The sequence below is a fragment of the Aethalodelphis obliquidens genome, unplaced genomic scaffold, assembly GCF_003676395.1.
Source record: "Aethalodelphis obliquidens isolate GAN/ISIS:26980383/991018 unplaced genomic scaffold, ASM367639v1 scaffold3, whole genome shotgun sequence".
Taxonomy (NCBI): Eukaryota; Metazoa; Chordata; class Mammalia; order Artiodactyla; family Delphinidae; genus Aethalodelphis; species Aethalodelphis obliquidens.
The window spans coordinates 26,610,287-26,631,947 of NW_020837947.1; the positions used below are offsets into that span (position 1 = coordinate 26,610,287).

General features: G+C 41.0%; 1 protein-coding gene and 1 long non-coding RNA gene across 6 annotated transcripts in view; both read left to right on the forward strand.

Annotated features, from left to right (window-relative positions):
- The window catches only part of MAP7 (microtubule associated protein 7), a 167,794-nt gene that overhangs the window by 6,436 nt on the left and 139,697 nt on the right, over positions 1 to 21,661 (forward strand). The window lies entirely within an intron of this gene.
- On the forward strand, positions 1,260 to 19,239 carry LOC113608760 (uncharacterized). Its single transcript, XR_003428414.1, has 2 exons — positions 1,260 to 3,360; positions 18,614 to 19,239. It is a non-coding gene; the product is annotated as an uncharacterized LOC113608760 (long non-coding RNA).

The following is a 21,661-nucleotide window of genomic DNA, read 5'->3' on the forward strand; positions in this document are numbered from 1 at the left end:
GGGTGGCTTAGAGGACGTGCCTTTGTAATTGCTTTAGGGAACTTGAGAAGCCGGGTGCTTAGGGTTACGGTCCCCCAAGAGAGGGCAGCAGGAGGGCAGCATCCTCATTGAGAATATAAATGGTTTGGTGCCTAATCCCCACAAAGAAAAAAAAAAAACCTGCTTCTGTACACAGTAGTTTTTGCTCAAATAAATAAATAAACACTTCCTAGAATCTGCACGTGAACAAGTTGTTCAGATGTAAGTGAACTACAAACTAGCTTATTCAGTGCCCAAGCATGTTAACTAACGAACTGGTCATGCTTCTAACAATTAACCTACAAATCAACCCTGTGGCTGTCAGTGAAATATTTTCTTTATGAAGAGAGCAATTTAATTGGCTGCCGTCTCCTTCATAGAAAACAATTCTTCCACATCTCTACCTAGAAACTCCAGTTTCCAAGGGACAAATTTTATAAATGGTCTTTCGAATAATTGTACTTTATAATTTAACTAAAACTTATTTCCGGCTCACATCTTTTTCCTATTTTTCTAACCCTGGATTACTATTAAGGTTTTTCGTGCTCAGAGCACCTGTGTGAGCAGGTGTCAAAGAAAGAAGAAAGGTGAAAAATATATATATATTTAAGTCTAGGTAGCGATATTTTGAGTGTACAAGTGAGGACTGCTTGAATTTTAACAACTTACAAAGTTTTCCATATATTTAAGACATGTGACCTATACCTGAGTATCAGACTTCAATGTAGTACTTCATTCTTATGGACATATTGCACATTATAACATTCAAATGCTGCAAGTCATTATTTTTTTTAACAATTACAGGATTGTATTGAGGTGGGTTTTTTGGGGGTGGGGTGCGGATTTCTGTCTTTTATTACCATCAACAGGTGAAAATTGCCACCTCAAATGGCAACATTTGTTGAGGGATTCATTTTATTCCCTTTTTAGAACTGGTTGTTAGGTGGTAGGACCCATTCTTAAATGTCTCTCTTAGGTTTTCTGTCCATGTGCAAAGACTGTGGTCTAATTTTAGGGCAATTTAGTTTAGAATCTCAGGTGATTATAAAAATAACACCTGTAGGGCTTCCCTGGTGGCGCAGTGGTTGAGAGTCCGCCTGCCGATGCAGGGGACATGGGTTCATGCCCCGGTCCGGGAAGATCCCACATGCCACGGAGTGGCTAGGCCTGTGAGCCATGGCCGCTGAGCCTGCCCGTCCGGAGCCTGTGCTCCACAACGGGAGAGGCCACAACAGTGAGAGGCCCGCGTACCACAAAAAAATAAAAAGAATAACACCTGTAATGTGTTCATAATCATATACATATGTATGTATGTGTATCAAGGATGGGTTGAAAATTGGCAGTATACGACCTATAAAATGAGACATTTGTTAAGAATATTGAAAGGTAGCATATAAAAATCATATTTCTTTCAACATTTAAAAGCTATTTCTGTCAGTATATATTTTCTACTCAAAGGTAGTCAAGTCACATTCTTTACGGTGATTTTTTAAATTTTTCTTGAGAATGAACAGTTCTTTCCACATATATTTCAATAACAAAAGGTAGGCAAGAACTGAGAAGAATAATTGACTTGGAAACAAGTTTTCAATTTCACCACTAGAGGATGTCAAGTCCTTTTTTAATTATTATTTTGAGTAACAGATTGAAATTCACAAAATTGCCTCTGCCCAGGCTTTGTGTACTTAACCTTATGCTAGTGCCAAGAGCTGTGAAAGTGTGCAGAGGTAATTTCTCAATTTAATAACTCCCTTTTAAAAAGCCTACTGAATTAAGACCAAAGTTAAAGCTGCTTTTGACTAACTCATAAGAGCACACTTTCATGCACAGGGAATAAGTTAATACCTATAATCTGTGAATTCTGTTGCTATTCCTTTGGGGAAAATGACATAGAACCTGGAACTGGGCTTTTTCTCTCTTTAGCAGGCAGTGCAGTGGAACAACATGGGCCTTTTTTGTGATCTGGATCATGACCCTTCACTGCATTTTTCCAAATTAAAAAGTGATATTTAAGGTATTAGATTTCAGGGTCTACAAATATCTGCAAATAAAAATTGTTAGATGGGGTTCAGACTACAATTTGTTATTAAACTCATTGTTTTGAAAGTCACGTCCTAAAGCTATTAATGCTTCATTCCAAGTGAATAGATAACTTTTTTCCTGTTATATTTTGGCTGGCTCTTACCTTTGCATCTTGCGAAGTAGGAGGAAAGTATTATTAGATGAGGCATTTGTGCTCAGGAGAGTGCATTTATTGGATATCATTAGTTAGGCATGTGTATGAAACACTAATTCGTATTGGCATGTTCTCTTAAAAAAAAAAAATAACATCTTTGCCTCCTGGTGCATGACAGAAAATCATTTGAAATGGGTTATTTTTTAAAACTCGGGTCTCATTATATTGTTATAAAAATTGAAAATATTGAGGCTTAGCATAATTTGACCAAGAAATATTTACCTTCTATAAAGTTTTATGGTGGCTGAAAGGTTGATGAAGACATGGTCCGTGGATTTCAAAAGGAAAACATCACTCACAAACAAATAATTGCAGGCTATGAGGAGTTAAGTGAAGAAAGAATTACTTCCAGCTGTGGTCTTTCATCATGGAAAACATACCGGGCATAGTAATTTAAATTTTTTAAATGGGTAAATGACATATAAAGTTGAATGGAGGAAAGAGAAATATAAAGGTGCAGATGTGGAAAAGAGCAAAGTTTTGGTCATATTGAGCTGTGTGAGGCTCATTATGAAAGAGTCTAGAAGGTGGATTAGGAATGAAGGCACATTGAGGCCAAATTGTGGAGTGATCAAGCTTAAGAGGTTAGTACATGATTCTGCAGGCAGTGAGGAAATGTTGATGATTCCTGAGGATAACATATCTTTAATAAAGTACGATAAATTAGGCAATTCTCTACCCATGGATCTTGAAAGCTTGATTGCCAAGTCTAGCAGAAGAGCTCAGCTGTGCCTTTTAGGAATGCATGGTCCCTTCATCTAGGAAAGTCATTCCCTTGATTGATTTTTGCTGCTTTGGGAAGGGTATCACGGGGCGGGGGAAGGGGAGAGTGTATGAGGAACATAAGGCATAACCAGGCAGATTAGCCAAATCTCTGGTGATAGCGAGGTGATCGGTATTCTACCCATGTGATCCTCATTTTGAAGTAGCAGTGTAGACTAGAGGAGGGATTTAAGCAGGACACATTCAGCTACATACGGACTGGCTTTGAAGTTCCTGCAGAAGTCTTCTGGGCAGGCGTTGGGCCAGCACTATGGCATGGCAGTGGAAATGGGAAGAGAATGATTAATTCAAGATTCTACAGAGGCATGTGTCAAAGGATGCAGGTAAAAAGTTGACATATAATATTATACACCAGGTTTAAGTTTGGCTCATTGGTTTAAGGGTGGCGTGAAGATAGTCATGAGGAGGACCTGGTTTTGGTAGGAGAACTGGAAAAATCTCTGCTTTAAACATGGAGATTTGAGATGCAAGGGGGACGTGTAAGTAGAAATGTCTAATGGGCACATGGAAGGATGGGAAGAAGGAGAAAAACAGGTTGGGACTCTGGGATTCATTCCATAAGGGGAACGTGATTGAAGCCATGAGGGTGAGGAGAGTTTTGAAAGAAAAATGGAAAGGGGATGAGACAACACTTCAAGCACAGGAGGAGGAAGAACCAGCAAAGAAGGTGGAAAAGCCAGAAAGTCAGGAAAAGCGTAATTGAGCAATGCCATACCTGCCAAGGGAGAGGGACAAGGAGGTTGAGGATTCAGAGAGTGAAGAGGAAAAAAAAAAAAACCATTGGCGTGGTTACCGAGTAGTCACTGATCACCCCCAGAAGAGGCATTTCAGGGCATGTAGCAGATTATGTGATTAATAGACTAGCAGTTGGAAGGTAAAGGTAGCTAATTTAAAAGACCCTACATAAAGTTCACTGGTGAAAGGAAAAAATGTCAAATCCTTGAAATTTTTCTTTTTAAAATTTATTTATTTATTATTTATTGGCTGTGCTGGGTCTTCGTTGCTGCACGCGGGCTTTCTCGAGTTGCGGTGAGTGGGGGCTATTCTTCGTTGCGGTGCACAGCCTTCTCACTGCAGTGGCTTCTCTTGTTCCGGAGCACGGGCTCTAGGCACGTGGGCTTCAGTAGTTGTGGCATGTGGGCTCTGTAGTTGTGGCTCGAAGGCTTAGTTGCTCCGCGGCATGTGGGATCTTCCCGGACCAGGGCTCGAACCCATGTCCCCTGCATTGGCAGGTGGATTCTTAACCACTGTGCCACCAGGAAAGTCCCCCTTTGAAATTTTTCTAATTAAAACTTTTTAATTTGCATACAGTTTACTGCTTTGGGGGGGTGTACAATTCATTGTTTTGTCGAATGTATAGTCATGTAACCACCGCTATGATAAAGATCCGGAAGAGTTCTCTTGCCCCAGAGAATTCCCTCATGCCACCCCTCTGCAGTCATGTCCTCCTATCCTTAATGCCTGGCAACCACTGATCTGTTCACCATCCTAGTTCTGCCTCTTCCAGAGTGTCATAAAAGTGGAATCATACACATAGACTTATTTAAATTTAATTTTTTTTATACAGCAGGTTCTTATTAGTTATCTATTTTATCCATATTAGTGTATACATGTCAATCCCAATCTCCCAGTTCATACCCCCCCCCCCAGCTTTCCCCACCTTGGTGTCCATGTTTGTTCTCTACATCTGTGCCTCTGTTTCTGCCTTGCAAACTGGTTCATCTGTACCATTTTTCTAGATTCCATGTATATGTGTTAGCATACGGTATCTGCTTTTCTCTTTCTGACTTTCACTCTGTATGACAGACTCTAGGTCCATCCACGTCTCTGCAGATGACCCAATTTCATTCCTTTTGGCTGAGTAATGTTCCATTGTATATATGTACCACATCTTCTCGCATAGACTTTTGAGGCTGAATTTTTTTCACTCAGCATATAATGCATTTGAGATTCAGACGCGTTTTGTGTATCAGTATTTATTGGTGGCAGTTTGCCAGTTGTAAGGAAGTCCCACAGATTAATCCATCCACCCATTGAGAAACATTGGGTTATTTCCAGGCTTTGGTGATATAAGTAATGCTGCTGTAAACATTTATGTACAGGTTTTTCTTATTTATCTAAGGGCAATACCTGGGAGTGGAATTGCTGACTCATATGTAAGTGTATGTTTATAAGAAACTGATGAACTGTTCTCTGGAATGGCTGTGCAATCTTGCATTCCTACAAGCAATGTATGCGAGTCTTACTTGCTCTGCATCCTTGCCAACACTTGATGTTGTTATGTTTAGTTTTGCTTTTTAGCCATTTCACCAAGTTCTTTTAGTAAAGCAATGTAATCGCCTCAAAGTAAAATAGTGCCCTTAGGGACGCTAAATGATGCTCACTTAAACTAGGAAAACTTGTGGAGGTAGAGTTGCTCCCAGAGCCCGGGTATAATGTGGAGTTTTTATTTGGCTCTAATGTCATGGGCTTCTTTATTCTTTTTTATCCCCATAGTATTTATTTCTTGTGGAGTCTGCATTCTGAAGTTGATTATGAACAGAAGTGCTGTCATCCACCACATCCCATGCCAATCCAAATTCTCTTCTCCTCTTTAATGTCTGTCTTCTAATCCCTTGAGATACAGCTTTCCAGAATTTGGAAATAACTTTTTTGGTGTTTTTTGCAGTTAGGAAGCTAGAAATATTGATGGTATAATTTGTTTTATTGTCTGGATTACTCTTTGTTGGCAGAATTTATGTTGTCAAACCCGGTACTTAGTATCTGTTCTCAGTTACTGAAGTGTGTTTGCAGAGCTTTGTAAAAAGTCTTGATAATGTCTTTGGACATTTAATCACTGAGCATGGTCTAAGGTTCTATATGCTAAATGTGTATGATGTTCAGGCTTACTTTTTTCTAGAAAATCCATTTTTAAAAAATTTTTATTGAAGTATAGTTGATTTACAATGTGTTAATTTCTGCTGTACAGCACACTCAGTATACACATATATACATTCTTTTTTATGTTCTTTTCCATTATGGTTTATCCCAATGATATTGAATATAGTTCCCAGTGCTATACAGTAGGACCTTGTTTATCCATTCTACATGTAATCGTTTGCATCTACTAACCCCAAACCCGCAGTCCATCCCTCCCCAACCCCACCCCTTGGCAACCACAAGTCTCTTCTCTTTGTGAGTCTGTTTCTGTTTTGTAGATAGGTTCATTTGTGGTATATTATAGATTTCACATATAAGTGCTATCATATGGTATTTGTCTTTCTCTTTCTGACTTACTTCACTTAGTATGATAATCTCTAGTTGCATCCATGTTGCTGCAAATGGCATTATTTCGTTCTTTTTTATGGCTGAGTAGTATTCCATTGTGTGTGTGTGTGTGTGTGTGTGTGTGTGTGTAGATATATATATATAATATGTAGATAGATAATCACATCTTCTTTATCCATAGAAAATCAAGCTTTAAAGTTTGTCTAGCTCTTCAGTGGGTCAGTGCTTTCTTCCTCTTCATTAACTCTTTTAAAAAAAATTTGTTTTAAACCATATCACATTTTATTTTATTTATTTTTGGCTGTGCCATGCAGGACATGGGATCTTGGTTCCCCGACCAGGGATCGAACCTGCTTACCCTGCACTGGAAGCTCGGATCCTTAACCACTGGACTGTCAGCGAAGTCCCCTCTTCATTAACTCTTGAAAATGCTCTGACTTATAGTTCACAAATTTAAATGGCATCAGATGGTTTTTCTCTATTTGTTTACCGTTCTCCTTAGTATCTTTATTTGAGAAATAGCCAGTTGAGAAAATCTATAAGATTTTCTTTTAATAAGTGCCACTTTGAATTTTGATTTGAAGAGTAATATATTTTTGACAAGAATTCACTGCACTCAGCAGTTCCTCATCCTTGAAAGCTCCTACAGAAGCAGCTGTGAGAGAGAATTGTGAGAAAGTGCCGACAATGGACACACCTGACCGGATAGTGCAGATGAACGTAGGGATGCAAAACTAAGCAGAAAGGAAGCCGAGTGAAATGCATTTGGTATATGTGAACTGGGCTTTGCAAGCATTGTTAGTAAAACTGTGTATATTTAAGTATAGAGTATTGAGATTTGGGATATGTTAAAATTTCTTTTGTGCCTTTTTTAATGCTATTAAAGCCTCCTTTTTGGAGTTGGCTTTCTGGTAAACAGAAGCATTACTACTTACTATGGCATAACCTTCCACGTATAAAACTTGTATCCCTGACACCGTTTAAAGTAGAAAAGAAGCTATATTCTAGAAAGAGTTTAAATTCCAAGGTGAAGTTCTGGAAGGAACCCCCCCCCCTTCTTTTAGTGTTCCCACAACCCAACACAAGGCCTGTTTTGGTGGCAGTAATGTGCATAATTGACTACAGTAAATATACCGGGCTGCTTTTCAAGATTTTAATCCAGGCCTCTTTCCCAGAAGCTCCTGACCAGACTCTTTAGTGTGGCAGAGACACCAAGCAGGGCCTGGTTGCCTGCTTCCTGCATTCCTCCCGGATTGGTTTCTGTTCATGGTAGATGCTCTAAATTAGTACACCCCGCAGTCCTGGTGGGTTCAGTTGAATATAGCTCTCTGCTTGGCCATACGGTTATGTTGTTGAACCGATTATTGAGGTCGTGTGCTGGAGCATCACTGGTTCAGATCATTGCTTCTCAATCTTGGCAGTGAGTGAAAAATCACCTGGGGGCCTTTTAAATCTCTGGATGCCCGCGCCGCACCCTAGGCAATTATCTGAGGATCTCTAGGGGTGGGAGCCAGGTGGCAGTATTTTTTAAATTCCCCAGGTGGTTGCAGTGTGGAGTCAAGGTCGAAAACTACTTGAGATCCATTTCCTATTTAGTGCTCTTCCATTTGACCTTAGGTTTGATTCGGAGGTGTCGAGTATATCTTATAAAAACCACCTGGAAAATCGTAATGGCTACTGCCCCCAATCTAGTGAGTTTACTCACATTATCTCTTATTTTACCCAGTAATTTTTTTTGAAGGAAAGGTAGAAGTGAATATGGGTATGAGTCCACTTGAATAGCCAAGTATTATGTACACATATATTCCAGGACATATTTATGCACTTTTATGTCTGAATATGTTCAGGTAGACAAAATGTTAGGTAGTTAGCTTTCTTTTTGTCTACTTTGCTTTGTTGTTACACTGCCTTCCTCTCCCCCCTCCTCAAAACAAGGAAAGGTCAGTTTCGGATAGATAATTAAAGGGTTCTCTTTGTAGAAAATTATATACTTTTCCCAGAGATTTTCATGGTGACCCATGAACTCTAATCACCAGATGCCTGGCTTTGGAGACCAGCCCTTGTTTCTTCTGTCTGTAAATACTTGACACAAGCATGACCTTCACCGTGATGCTCTCCCCTTCCGCCTTCTGCCTGCACTGACGCTAATACCCTCTGGGCTAAACTTTCCTTCCTTCGCCTCTCTTCTTTCTCATCATTAGATATTACTCTACCGAAGGCTCAGTCTGGTAACCTCTGCTCTTCTCACTTTGCATTTTTTCTCAGCGGTATTATTCACATCTATGGCTTTGAACATCACCTCACATGAATAGCTCTGGCTCTGTGTGTCAGAACGTCTAGACGCGCTTCTGAGTTGCATCTGTGTGTGCTTGTGAGGTTTTGTGATCCCATCCGTTGTGATGTGAAGCCCTTCCAGGGAGAGCTCACCTTTGGCAGAACTGGTTTCCTCTTTTCTCCTCCTTGCAGCTGGCGTCTGCACAGCTGTAAAAATCCAGGACCAAAAGGAAAAGGGCAGTAGGGGAGATGGAATGGCTGTGATCCCTGGAGAAAGTATCTTTGATTCTTTTTTTTTCCCCCCCTCAAGATTATACTGAAACTGAGCACGTGTGAAGCTATAGGTCTCAAAAATTGACTACCAAGTTAGTTAGGGATAATGCTAAGCTATTACTTTGTGCTGGGACTCTGGGGTCTGACCGCCTGGGTTGCAATCTCTTCCCCCGCTCCCGACACACAACCTAAGGGATGTTGGGCAAGTCATTTGACCATTCGTCTTCCTCAGTTTCTTCCTTTTTAAAACAGAGATAGTGGTACCAGCCTCACAGGGTGAGGATTAAATGAGTTGATGCATGTAACGTACATAGATAAGTGCCTGATACAGCGTCAGCATGAAGTGTTATAATTATTGTGGTCCTGATTATTAAGGATTGGTACTGCGTCACTGAAACTGTGGACGTACCCTGGCATGCTAAATTTCTCCCTTAAGCAAATTTTTATTTATAATTGTAAGTCTCCTTAATGAGAATACAAATGTAATGCTGATTTAGGCCTGACTGCAGCTGTGATCACAGGGCCATTGGCTTGGCTCAGGTATGGGAAGCATCGTCAAAGCACAATGGTGCTTTCCACCTGTCAAAATGATGCACAAAACCTTCCGGTAGTAGCTTGCTACACACTGGCCTGTGAGATTCGTGGATTCTGGTGTAATTGAGTTGGACGTCCAGGTCAGCCCTTCTTGCCTTATTTTTGTTTCATTTTTATGGTATTCAAAAGTGTTTTTTATTACTATATCATCGTTCTAAGTTTTAAGTTCTTAAAGTATGATTGCTACAGAATTATTGCACTTTAAATGAAAGACAGACTTCCGTTCTTTTTAAACCAAAAAGATGGACTTGCCAGGTCTGTTATTTCCGTCACAAGTCACTGTCACTTCACTGAATGTTTCTCTATGAGAAAAATAGACGAAGCATATACAGCTTGCCTTCCACAAACTTTCGTGAGAAGTTTCACAAACTGTGAAGATGCCCTCATTGTGTATATAAAAAGATACATCCTCATGCTTTGTACGGTGACTTTGCATAAGTCCCTGGCAGAGTATCAGGAAGTACAAGTAGAAGAAATAGCTCTACAGTAGAAGGGAAGCGTTAAAATAAATTGAGAAAAGGGAGCTGGAGCCATTTTTAGTCCAGGAGACCTATGAGAGGGCAAATGCCTTTGAATAGAAAAACCCCATAATCTTATCCAATGAATCCTCACAGGAAAGAACACTAGATTGGCATTTCTGATTGAATTCTTGGTGGTCCAGCTGTAACCGAAGTACTCAGCTTTGAGAATGTCATCCCATTTATTTACAAACCGATCTGGTTCAACGTTTGCCTGCTACTCGCTGAGCATGGAGGCAAAAAAAAAATGGTCCCAGTCATCCACCAACTTGTGCAACACAAATCCTAAACCATATGTGTGATTAGAATCACATGTCCTTGTGAAGGCGGGCAGGGTTTCATTGAAGAAGGTTTTGGAAGAGGAGGAGCACAGAATGTCAGAAGGAAGGAGAAAAAGGGTGTTTGTTCTACATCTGGCTCCTGTTTCAGAAGTAGGACTCGGCGTACGGCCTTTAGACACCTGTGAAGTCCAGTTCCACACTAGCTGTGAAGTGTGCAGTGACTTCTTGCTGTACAGAGCAAATCGTTTTCTATATTGACGTACCTATCTGGAAACCTGTTCATGGAACAATTTGCATCATTGCAATTGTTTTTAAAACAAACAGCTCTGGTTTAAACCAAACTAAACAAAAACCACCCTCTTCTTGTTTGTAAACAGAAAACAAGAACAAGGTCTTTTTCCAGTGGGCTGGAAGCAGCCTGACTCTGGGCTCTAAGCGGGGAGGGGGTGCTTCTTGTTTTAGGGGTTTCAGGGCAAGTCTTTTCCTCTCTGCCTGTATGGAAACCAGCTAGTACTGTCTCCAGCAAAAAAAATTTGGGAGGGAGGAGAGATTTTTTATTATGACTTTGATTCCTTTACTGCAATATTGCATGTGTTTGGAACAACCTTTTTTTTTTTTAAGCACGTCAAAGATTTTAGTACCTTCAGCGGTGGAAGTGTAGCCGTTTTGCCTTATGATAAAAGGTAAAATGGTCCATTTGTGGTGGTTTAGGAAGTTCGCCAAGTCTTTGGCATTATAATCCTTCCTCAGATGCCTGTCTGAAGTTTACATGAGTTTTAAAGCAAGGGCTTAGAACACGAATATGAAAGGTAAAAGGTATTAGAGATGAGGTTTGGAGCGCCCTAAGTGTCCTTATCAACATGTTCATCCTTCTGAGATGTTATTTATTTCTATATAAGAGCCCCCTAAAATCTCCATGGCCCTAGGTCAGGCAAGATTAAAAGAAGCTGTATTTACCAAAAAATGAAGTGGGTTGCTAGCAGTATCTACATGGAAATTAATGCTTCGTATCTTTTATTAAAAAGTGATCATTGTTGCACTAGGAACATCTTTGGCTTAGCAGTTGCAAATATTAAAAGCTTCTGGGCTTGCTAACCCCAAGTATACTTCTCCTTACCTGTATCATTTAGATTAAGGTTTTTGGTGTTCTGGTTGGTTGCTGACAGTTACAATGGATGTGCTAATCCTTTTCAGTGTGGGCCTTCACTGAATGAAAATGACCAAACCTCAAATCTACCCACCCTGATCATATAATTTAGCATTTCTGTTAGTCACTTGTTTCCTCTAGGTTGATTTCAGAACTATGCCAGAGAATTGTATAATTCTTCTTTAGTCAGAGTTGGTTCTAATTAACAAATAAGTCAATAAATGTATAAAGTTTAGTACCTCATTTACCTTCTCATGAAAAGCATGTTTTATTTCACCACTCCCTCATCCATATATCTACATACTATAGTTTCTTCTAATTGAAACAGTGGGAAGGATTTTTTTTAACGTTCTTATCTGTACTTTCTAAACCACTTAATGTTGAGACGACCAGACTTTTTAGTTCTTATAATGATAAAAAGGGTTTATTTGATGCTTTGAAGCCAAACGGTATTGGCTTCTCAGTGACAGATCATTAGTGAAAATATATAGGGGGATTTGATAGGTCTACTCTGAGGTGTCCTGTCCCCAGTTTATGAATATTATTTTAACAGAGCATTGCAATATTGGGAAATGATTTGAGTAGATAGTATCCGGCCTATTCAATGAAGGTTATGATCATTGACACATAGACTTTTGACTGGCATGCTTTCATTTGCAGCATGTTGATTTCAGTGTGGGATAGAGTGTCTGGATCTCTCTGGGGTCACTGACCGAGATGGTTAATTATATGTGTCAACCTGGCTAGGCTACAGTGCCCAGTTGTTTGGTCAAACACTAGGCTAGATGTTGCTGTGTAGGTATTTTGCAGATATGATTAACATTTACAGTCAGTTGACTTTAAGTAAAATAGATTACCTTCGATAATCTAGGGGGCCTGATCCAATCATTGAAGGCCTTCAGGGGTTTCCCAGAGAAGGAGGAATTTTGCCTCAAGGCTATAGTATAGAAATCATGCCTGAGTTTTAGCCTACTGACCTTCCCTACAATTTTGGACTTGCCAGCCTCCACAATCGCAGCAGCTATTTTTCCTTAAAATAAATCTCTTTATATACATTTTATGTATTTTTCTCCAGAGACACAGAAACAAAAGTACTGTTCTGTGGGGTTTTTTTTATTCTGTGTTCTGTGTCTCTGGAGAACCCTGACCGTGATACGTTGACCCTTAGAAAGAAAATCAAGGGTTTGCCCCAGAAATATTCAAAACACTTAGATTACTTTTTAAGAGAGAAAATTTTAATCTAAAGGTAAAAAGAGGTTATTAAGCCTTCCTAAATTGGAAAAAAAAATCGTAATTGATGTCAGTTTTAGTTTTAGGAGAGTGAATTGGGAAGAGCAGCAGAGCAGCAAAGGATAAGGATTGGAGGGAAGTCTCAGTACAGTCTGAAACACATTGTTCTTGGCGTCTCCAATTTTTTTTTCTTTTCTGAGCTGCACTGTTTATTTTGCTGCTTGAAACTTACGTGACAGTATGCCACTATAATTATGGGGTTTCATCTAAACCTTTACTACACTGCAGGTACAGAAATATACGGACACATTTTTGGAGAACGCAACAAACATTTTAATTTGTACATAAGAAAGTGTTCAAAAGGATATGCATGGCAAGTTATTGCAGGTTATTTGTGAGAGAATTTCTGCAGGTAAAACTTGTTTAAATTTAACCAACAGTAACGCGTCAGTGTCTTTAAAATCATGACAAAAATCTTCTCTCTGTGCATGTTGCCCACGACAAATTACTATGATGTATGTTTTTACTGACCGAAAGACTTAGGACTATCGTTCTCCTTAAAATGTCCATAAAGTAATATACTGAATTGGTTTATACTTAATTGCTTTTCACTCCAAACCTTTGTATCTTATCTCTCAAGTCATGTAGCCACAGTGAGCCATCCATAATAAATTGTGCCGTTAAGGGAAACCTGTATATCTTATTCACCTTTATCCCCTCTTCCCCAGCGTTTTTCACACAGTATGTTTTCATTAATTTGTGGGTGGGTAGGAGAGGAGAGAGGCCTGCAAGCTGCAGGTGCAGAAATTGTAGAGTGGGCCTCTTCTATCCAAAACACCCACGGAAACACCCACTGAGCGGGGCTTCCATTGTTTTCGTTATTTAGCTTTACGTCTAAAACCTCTGGGGGGCATCAGTCGAATGAGTAAAACAATACAACTGCAGAGCTTCCCACAAAGTGAAGCCCTGTGAAGTTTTAAGTATAGAGATACAGTGACTGCAAGGAAAAGGGCTATCTGAATCTCTCAGGCTTTTTCTTTCTGCCTGACTGTTTTCCCGTGGGGATATAACTCTAGTTTCCATTTTCACCAGGTCACGGAATCTCAGGATCAGAAGGGACTCTAGAGTCTAAAAATCCAACCCGTACACAGTGCGTTAATCCAACACATCGCCCCAGATCAGTGTTTGTGCACGGCAGTCCTCAGTGATGGAAAGCACAGCTCGTTACATTCCGGTAACTTCCAGTCACCGGACCTCAGTCTCTCTTCTTGAACTACACTGAAAGTTAACCTTTAATTCATTTATTTTATTCTTCCAGAGTCTTATTTTCTCTAGAGAAAATGTACTTTCTTTCAAACAATCCTCCTGTGTTATGGCTTAGGATCTGTATGATAAATCCTAGGTTGTTCTCTTCTGAATATGTTCTAATTTATCATCCCATTGGAAATATCTAGCTCAGACCATGTGATGTGAGGACCAAAAAATAAAGAAGGCTTGTTCCGCTGACTCAGCATGCTGGCTCTCTGCTGATACCGCCCATGATGCTGTTAGGATTTTTACTGCCTCATCACACTGAAGTGTAGTGAGCTTACTGTCCGAGGGCCCTCCTTCCTTGTATCTGCTAAAGCTTGGGTAGGTCTTCACTTTGTACCTGTGCAGTTGTTCCTTTTTAATGTAATAAGAGGTATTCGTAGTTATCACGACTAAATGAATCTTTTTAGCTATCGTCCATTATTTCAGTCTGTTAGATAATTTTGGTCCTGATTCTAGCCATCTCTCAGCTTTGTTTTATCTACAGATATAAAGCCCTCGTTCTCATCTGAATCTTTTATAAGAACATTAACCTCCTTTCCTTCCCACTGCTCGCTTCACAGCTTTTATTTGGACTATTGAGGGCGTTTGGTATCCACGCTCATTCCTCTGAAATAAGTCTTCCACATGCCGGGGAATACCTGTTTAAAACAACAACAAAAGCCATGAGTGAATGAATGATTCTTGTCTTCCTGTCTTTTGCCTTCTGTCTCCCCAGCCACCGGTTGAGATCTCTTTTCTCCACCTGGACCAAGTTATTATGTGACAAGTTTTTGTTAAGTCTCACTCCTTCTCCCTTCCAACCCATCCAACACCAGCTGCCAGACTGGCCTGTCTGGATCACACATTTAGTCATCAACACCCCTCAATGACTCCTTGTCTTTGGTGGCAGAACAATTATATGACTTGGCTGCTGCCTGCCCTCCAGTGTCATCCTCCAAAGCACCCCATCTCGCATCCTTGACATTTCACCAGTCCTAAAGCAAGACAGGGAACCCATTTCTTATCTTTCTAATTGTGCGTCTCAAAAATTAAACATGTAACTTGCTCACAGACCAATGGTGGATTAGGTAACGTTTAGAAACACTACCCTGGGCATCTGATTCTTCTGTTGAATCCAGTGATTGGTTTCTGTGCCTCATTTTGAATCTGTAAAGTTGCATGTCTAAACTAATAAGGATGTTGCTATTAGAGGAAAGGAGCTTCTGTGCACATTTTAACTTTGGTCAAGGAATTCAGAAGTCCATGTAATGTACATTAATAAAGTATTATCACTGAGAATAATGAACTGGAGGCCCTAAAGGCATTCTAGCATATGTTACTGGGTTAAAGTTTAATGTGGCGTTTTTATAATATTTGCAACTTAGCTAGTGATACATAATGTTTAGGAAAGGGTTTTCAGGAAGACTTAGTGTCCACACCTTACATTCAGATAACCGAACCCTGGAGGTTTTAGATTTGTTAACGGCAGAGCAGACATGGGAAAGCGGGCTCTGCTAGCACCACGAAGTGTTCATGCAGCAAAGATTTATAGAAATGTTATAAAAGGCACGGCAGGGACCTGGTACTTCTTGGTTCATGGCACGTCACTGCTGGGGTAGCGTTTACTGTTTTTCTTATAAGCCTGTTAACAAAAGGGGGTAAGGAAGATCAAAGCAAACCTGCTTTATTTTCCTTTCAAAGTGTCAGTCTGCCTTTGTGAGTATTTCTTTGTCCAGCAGCCTGTCGGAAGCTCTGCATAATGCTGCAGGATGGCAGAATATTGTGCCTTTATTGCCACAGAGGCCATCAGGAAGTGGCGTCATCCTAGGAAACTGTAAGGGAGCCCTTTAACGTCAAGGATGGGGATGGCAAAGAACCTGCTGGGACCCTTTGTTCCCTAGGGGTTGTTTGAGTTCGTGTCAACCTATGCTGGCTTTGTCGTTTTCAAACGATGCTGAGGTTTTTATAAATATTACGTTAACACGTGGATTTCTAAAACTCCTGCTAGAAGTAAATTGCAGCTTACTTTGGGGGAGATGCATAGAGAATTTAAAAGATGACTGAAGTCCAGTAGTTTTGAAGAATTAATCATCTCCTCTAATATAGAAATGTGGGAAAGCATTTTGGTACTCCTGGGCCCCATTGAAAAGTAACTAACTAATACAGATATAGAACTGTAATTTACTAGTGACTGACCCTTCAATCCAGCAGTAATAATTTTTGTTTTCAACTACAGCACTTGATTAGTACAAATCAGCCTCTTTACCATTTCAGTAATGTTTCTGTAAAGCTCACTAGGCTTGTAGAAAGAAAAATCTTGGTATATGTTCTCACTGGTTAAACAGATTTCTCTTTGCAAGAGGATATTCTTAAATGCACTCAGGGGCTATGCTATTTTCCAGTTTTATGGTCACAAAATAAAAGCTTAGGAAGCATAAATGTGAACAGAAGCCTGAAGGTGTATGTTCGGATGCGTGTGCCTACATGTATTTAGTCCTTTATTTAACATCGTGACAGCAAGGCCCAAGTCATGAGCTGACTTCCCTGCTAGATCAGCAAGTTTAACTCGGTTTCATGTGCATGGGTTGGTGCCAGGCAGCCAGGGTAGAAGGACAGAGAGACATAAATTCATTGTGTACTAAGGGAGTGGGGCTGTGGGTGGGGTGGGAACAGCAGCTGCTCAAGGGCCTGTTGACCTGTTTGGTTCATAGCAGTGATGAGTGGTACCACTTTCCACCTATGATTGTGAGTACATTTTGTGATTGTTCTGAAACTTTTTTTTTCTGTACAAAGCCAGGCTAGTTGTAAAAATCTACCCTTTTACACCAGGCAGTGTCTCATTTCTCTCGTTTATACAAGGTCTCCGTTACTATATCACTTGCTATTTTAACAATTTAAACAAAACAGTCGCAAAACCTGGTTGACTCTCGGAAGTCTACCTGCCCCAGTTCCCATGAGAACTGAATTAAGCTCCTATATCTGCAGGCAGCATGCAACGGCAATTGTGCCACACTGAAAACACTTATTCGTGCTGAGGAACAGTAAAGAAATTCACAGTGGTATTCGTTTTACTTCTGGGGATATTTAAATTTAAGGTCTCACTATCCCCCTTTCCACATTTGCTTTTATTTGGGGTCAGAGTGTAAAAAGGAGAAGACTATAGCCCCAAGCTCTGCCCCTACAGGGATCAAGCCACAGCAGTCCTGGAATCATATAACTTAACCCCTGTATCTGTTAAAGGCTGGGTTTGAGCATTTAAGAAACTAATCTCAAATGTTTTCATATGTCTTAAATGAGGTAAGAAATGTGTACTTCATGGGTAGGAAAAGAATCCTTTATTATGATTATTTGATCTTGAGCTGTTTGCTTCCCTGTGACTAGTCCCAGCTGTGACTGAGATGCAGTTAGTTGGTGCTGGAGTCAGGATTGACAGGGCAGCAGGATGAAAGCACCTTGGCGTTAGAGCAGATGGGCCTAGGTTTAATCCTGACCCAGTGATTTAACTAGCTGTGTTAACTTGAACCTCTCAAGCCTCAGTTTCCTGATCTGTCAGGCGGTGACTCCTCTCTCTTGGGGTTATTGTAACTAACAAAGATAACATATCTAACGCACCTAGCACAGCGTCAGACATAAAGTTGAACATGTTCCCAGATGATGGGCTATTATATTCCTGTTCTTGAGGCTTCCTTGCCTTATGGGTTACATGATGGTGGCAACCTCTGACCTCCTTTGGTAGCCTTTCGTTTCCCCCAATAAGTGATTTTAAGTATAACTCGTATTCTTTTAAAAACAAAGCAAAACAGCCATTTTGGTGGTTTTCAGATTTTGAGACAAATCAAAATTCTCCAGGAGACCCTCAGGCTAGAGCATGAAAAATTCGGTCTGTGTCACTGAGGGGTATTCCACTGAAGTTAACAGAAGCGGAAAACCATTGATTGCCTGGACTGGGTGGTAGAGCTGGGCTGTCCTGTGATCTCTCTTCCCCGGGACCTTCATTCTGCTGGGTGCCTTGAGTGCAGCCACAGACCTCAAGGAGCACTCCTTCCCGAAATTTGTAATCTTGTCTGGACAACTTAAACGCTAAGTAGTATTTGCTTTGCTGTTGCATTTCTCCATAAAACGACTGAGGCCATCCTTGAAAGTAATGGAATGGACATCTTCTGCAGAGGTCATTTGAATTTGAGCGCCCACTTTGCCTTTCAAAAACCTCTCTTGGGAAGGATTTTTGTTGTCATCCTAGGACAATGTATAAATATTATCATTTTCATTTTTTTATTTGGAAGGTGGAGAAAAAGGTCCTTTTTCTTGATTTCTTTCAGTAATACTTTTATTAAACTCAATGGAGATGATCAGAAGCTGTTAGCTTTACTTGGATGAGGAATATTTCTGAATGAAATCTGTTATTTGCCCAAGACACTGATTTTCATTTTCTCTACCAAAAGGTAGTTTCAACTATACTTTGTGTGTATGTTGCTTTTGTAAGTGCTAGCCTGATTCTCTAGAAATAAAAGAAACTAAAGTAGATTTGAAAGTATTTCATAAATATGTTTATGTGTGATAATTGGCCTGTGTTTATTGATCATCTGATTAAAGAAAAATAAATAGGAAATAAAAAATTATTTAATTCAGAAAAAAGTTTACCAGTTACAGAAGGTTATGGAAATACATTAACCAGTTTGTATCCACTGTTTATTTCAAGGCATGGATCCTCCCTTTCCTTTCCTCTCCACATCTTGCCATCTCTGTAGAAGTTGAAGAGGGGTCTAGGATTCTAAACCTTGTAGGCCAAGTATTTGTCAGAAGGAGAAGAACTGGAGTAGGAAGAAGAGAATCTAAATTTTCATCATAGACTTACTGCCAACTAACATTTGACTTGGGCAAGAAACTTCACTTCGTGGGCCTCAGCCTCTTCGTGTGTAAAATGATGCTGATTCCGATGCCTTCTCAGACCCATTCAGCTCGTTTCCCAGTCTTTTATTCCAAATGCCTACATCACAGGTTAACATGATTTTAAATAAACTCCATATATGAAATTTCCTGTGTTTCTCTAAGCCACAAATCTAAACATGTTGACTTAATTAAATCTCCCAGCCTTTGCAGGGAAAGATTTCTGAAGATTTATCTATTTTTTTCCAGCAGGGATTTGCTAACCGTTTAGTACCTTTCCAGTCCGAGACTGGGCAGTATAAGTAGATAAAAAGCAGAAGTGTCCCTTGATGGGAGTTGACAGTTGAACTGGAAACACCTTAAATAATTATGAAGCAAAAATGAACTAGTTACAACAATGTATTCTAAGATGTAATTAAAGCAGCTGGTATTTATTAAGCACTTCTCACTGCGATAGCGCCACCATCATTCAATCCTTGCCCCTAATCCTATGAGAGAAATGTCATCACCGCAATTTTACAGAGAAAACTGAGGTACCGAGAGGATAGTGAATTGTCTGAAGTTGCTCTTCCATGCAAAGGATTTAGAGAGGATATTTACCTCGCCTCAAAGTCCCTGCGTCCCCTCTTGGATAAGTTTAAGGATTGAGAAAAAAATAAGAGTGGGCTGGGAGCAAGAGGATTGCTTTGGACTTTCTAAGCTGACTTGAATTTGATTAAAAGGCAGAAACAAAAAGAACAAAGATTATTTTCTTAATTTGGAGGTTGACTTTTTAGTGTCATTTATTGTATATTTAGGGTTTTTTGCACACAGTATAAATTTTAGGCAGCCTAGAAATGGAGAGTCTTATAAAGTGAGAAAGCTTATTTCAGGAGAAAACAATAATCACTTGATGGTGTGCTTTGGAGAAATCAGTCCAGAAAAGAACTAAAATTGGGTCAAGTGTTGAGACTTGCTCAGCATTGCTGTTAGGGACTCACCCAGAGCAGTGGGCACTGGGGGGAGTTTGCTGGATATAATCAAGGCAGCTTTTTTCCCATTGGAGGATCGTAGTGTCTCATTTCTGTCCTTTCGGCTAGACTTGCAGAAGGGGTATTCCAGATTGTGGTCTCTGTGAGAACAGGCACAGTTCTCTTCCCTGGAGGGTCTTGGGTACAGGGCCGCACTGGTCCTCAGGACAGTTGCCACCAAGCCTGCGTTTATACAGACTCTGGGGTTTTAAGAATGTCAGGGAAACTGGGATATGTTACTGAGTGTGAAGCGAGCTGTGGGGTACCAGCCATGCCTTCATTTATCCAGGGGCTCGCAATCATTATCACGATGGAAAACCTGGCCCCCCCAAAAGAAGAAAACGCCGTCTTGCCTTGAGCCCCTTTCTCCCAGCTGGGGTCCACTGCTGCCTGTGCAAGCAAAACTGCATTTTCCTCCCCTCCTGCTACTCCGGCCGCCGACTGGAAGAGGGAGCTGCCCAGCGGCTGGGCTGCTCGCCTCACGCTGTAACCCTCTGCTGGCAAGTTCCCAGGACCAGCATCCCGGCAGGCTGGCGGCTCCACCGGGGAGATGGAGCCGCTCCCAGCCCTCCTTGATTAGGATAAGTCAGGGTTGTCAGGGCAACTGTTAACGGCAGCATCTCCTATTTTCCCTTCTGTGCTGTGTGTGCTGAATATTTTACTGTGCCGTAGCAGGAAAAGAAGATTGGGAAAAGGTGCCGCAGCAGGAGGGAGAAGCTGGGATCTGATTGAGCAGGTTAGGCAGTGGGGGGAAGCATCCGACCTGCGTGCCTTTCTGGAAGGAGAGAGACAGAGAGACAGAGTGTGTGTGTGTGTGTGTGTGTGTGTGTGTGTGTGTGTGAGCGAGCTTGAGCCAGCACATGTGCCTGTGAGGGGTAAGTGGGAGGGGGCTTGCAGAGGAGGCGGGGTGCTGCTAGGTGAGGGGGAACTGTGGGGCCTCAGTTGCCAAGAGGCTGGTAGTATCTGTCAGCTGTTTGCACACTGTTTACCCATAGGGGATCTATTACAAGTGCTCAAATGAACCGGCAGCTTAGAAACTAGCAGCTTCCTGGGAGCTGCAATTATATAAGCATATAGTTTTGATGTACTAATAATTAAAAAACAAGTAGCAGCAGTATGCCTGGATCAGCTACAGCTTTCCGACAAGAGAGACTGAAGAAGACCCATGCAAGGCCAGTCCCCCTTGGTTTATTCACCATTAATGAGGAAGATGAGCAGCAAAAGAATGGGAATTCCAGAAGACCAAAAGGTATGCATTAGCCCTACCCTTTGGTCAGAGCCGGAGACAGCCCCCGTTTCCCACACTCTCTGTAACACATTTTCTCAACTATGCTCGGGGTACACACTGCGTGGAGTGCTGGTGATCTCCTAGCACCGTTTGCTGGTGGTATTTATACACTCTGTAGGGCTGTGTATGCATGAAACGGGGAACAGATTTTGCAGATTTGGTAGCTTTCAGATCAGCTGCCTTTTTGACCCAGGCTGCTTTCTTGGCCTAGAGAGCTTTAATCTTCACTTAAACAGTTGCCAATGGCTGTCCTCATCAGGAGGAGGGAATATGAGGTATCAAGGGTTAAATGAACCTCTCCTCACCTTCCATAGGTGCATCAGGCGATTTCTGTTTAATGAGGTGAGTTCCTCAAGAGGGATGAGTTGGATAGAGTGACCTAAGAGTGCAGCCTTTCCATGGGCAGTGGGTCAAGATATTACCCCCTTTTCTATTTTGAAGTGCTGAGAGAGGAGGAAAACAAACACTGAGCACGACTGTGGGGGGAAAAGCTGGGGAGCAGGAAGGGGACCGTGAGGTTTTATAACTTCTGATGGCAACTCTGCTACATCTGTATAGAGGT